The sequence below is a fragment of the Nannospalax galili genome, unplaced genomic scaffold (genome assembly GCF_000622305.1).
Source record: "Nannospalax galili isolate Female #2095 unplaced genomic scaffold, S.galili_v1.0 scaffold698, whole genome shotgun sequence".
In the NCBI taxonomy this organism is placed as follows: Eukaryota; Metazoa; Chordata; class Mammalia; order Rodentia; family Spalacidae; genus Nannospalax; species Nannospalax galili.
In genome coordinates this window covers 967,760-969,911 of record NW_008341886.1, presented here as the reverse complement: position 1 = coordinate 969,911, position 2,152 = coordinate 967,760, and positions in this window count along the sequence as shown.

Below are 2,152 nucleotides of genomic sequence, written 5' to 3'. Positions count from 1 at the left end.
AGGCATTACATGGTGTACTTACACACATGCAGGCAATACACTCACACACATAAAATAAAGATAAATAAAATATTTTAAAAAAACAGACTGATCAGTGGAATAGAAATGAGGACCAAAATTTAAATCCACACATTTTCAGTTACCTGATTTCTGATGAAAGAGCCACAAATACACACTGGAGAAAAGATGGCATATTAAATTAATAGTGCTGATCAAACTGGATAGCAGCCTGTAGAGGAATGAAACTAGTTACCTATTTTTTACCAGACACAAAACTGAATTCTAAATGGATCAAGGACCTCAAAAGAAGACATGAAACCCCGAATCAAATAGAGGAGAAAGTAGGGAATGTATTGGAACTTTTAGACACAGGAAAAGACTTTCTGAACAAGATACTTATAGTGCAAGCATTAAGCCCCACAAATGACAAATGGGACCACAGGAAACTAAAAAGATTTTGTACATCCAAGGACATCATCATTTGAGTGAAAAGGCAACTTATAAAAGCTGGAAAAATCTTTACCAGTTATACCTCTGAAAGAGTATCTAGAGTATCTAGAATATACAAAGATCTAAAAAAACTAAACATCACAAAATCAAACAGCCTAATTAAATAGTGAGACAAGGAACTGAACAGGAACTTCTCTATAATGAAACGACAATAGCTGAATAACACTTAAAAAATGTTCAACATCTTTAGTCATCATGGAAATGAAAATTAAAAGCACTTTGAAATTTTATCTTTCCTCCTTCAGAATGGCTAAGAATCCAAAAGCAAACAATATCAAATCTGGAGAGGATGTAGAGAAAGGGCAACACTTACCTACTCCTGGTGCAGCTACTGTGGAAATTGGTGTGGAGATTACTCAAAAGCTGGAAATTGATCTAGAATATAATTCAGCAATACCACTCTTAAGCACAATCCCCAAAGACTCTATTCCCTGCTACAGAGATACCTGTTCCTTCATGCTCATTACTGCCCTTTTTATAATAGGAATTGGAAGCAACCTAAATGACCATCAACTAATGAATGGATAATGAATGTATGGTATACATACACAGTGGAATCTTACTCAGTTCTTTAAAAAACAAAATTAAGAGATTCTCATGTGAATGGATGGAACTGAAAACAATCACCCTGAATGAGGTAAACCAGACCTCCAAAGACAAATGTCATATGATCTCTCTTATAAATGGCTGCTAGTTTTGAAATCCTAGATAAGCATATTTAAATTTGAAAATCCAGAAAAATCAGGAAGCTAGCAAATGGCCATTGATGAATGGTATCTCCAATGGAAGGCAAGGCAGAATGCAGTGCTATAAAAAGAAAAGAGAAATAATGGAGTAAAAAGACTTAAATGGTGTGAGAAATTATAGGACAGTGCAGAGGAGGGAGTTCGGGAATGGATAATCAAAAATAAAGGCCTTTAGAAAAAGCCACTTGGAAACCTACTGGTATAGAAGATTCTTAATCTCTATACATACTGTGGCCTGGATGTTCCTCTGATAAGCAATGGTCCCCCCTCCTTCCCACACTCTATGGAATGGTAAGGGGTGGAGCCACCATATTGAGTAGTGGGAATGCAGAGCAAGTGGAGCCTGGGGGCTGGAGACATATGGTACATGCATTTCAAATATGGAACCTATAAGAATATGTGTTTATTGTAAGCAACCCCATCCCAAATGTCATATAAACTATGTAAAATTCATATAGGATGTCCTATGTTTGTCTGTCAGCCCTGGGGCCTCAGAAGTTGTGAATGTGAGTCTCCCAAGAAGGGGGGAGGGGAAAAGTTTAGTGAAACAAGTTGGCATAGTTGGCAGGATAGATAAACTGCAGGAGGGAACACAGGGGAGAGGAATACCAAACCTCATATGCTTAAGGGGGTTAGCTATGGTCACTTGTGATATACAATGGATCATAAAATATGTGACTTAGATAATGTGGACCACACAGATGTAGACGGACTCAAATGGGAAAATCCCTGGGCCCCAGCTGTCCTGTAAATGTGGAAAAATAGCTCAGTTGCTTGAAAAACGAGGTCTGCTGCCACATGTGTCTGAAAACTCATTAAAGACTATAGAAAGCCTAGGACAATTTTTACAAGCCTTGGACACAACAGGGGAATCCAGAGAGGGAGTTTGGCCACTT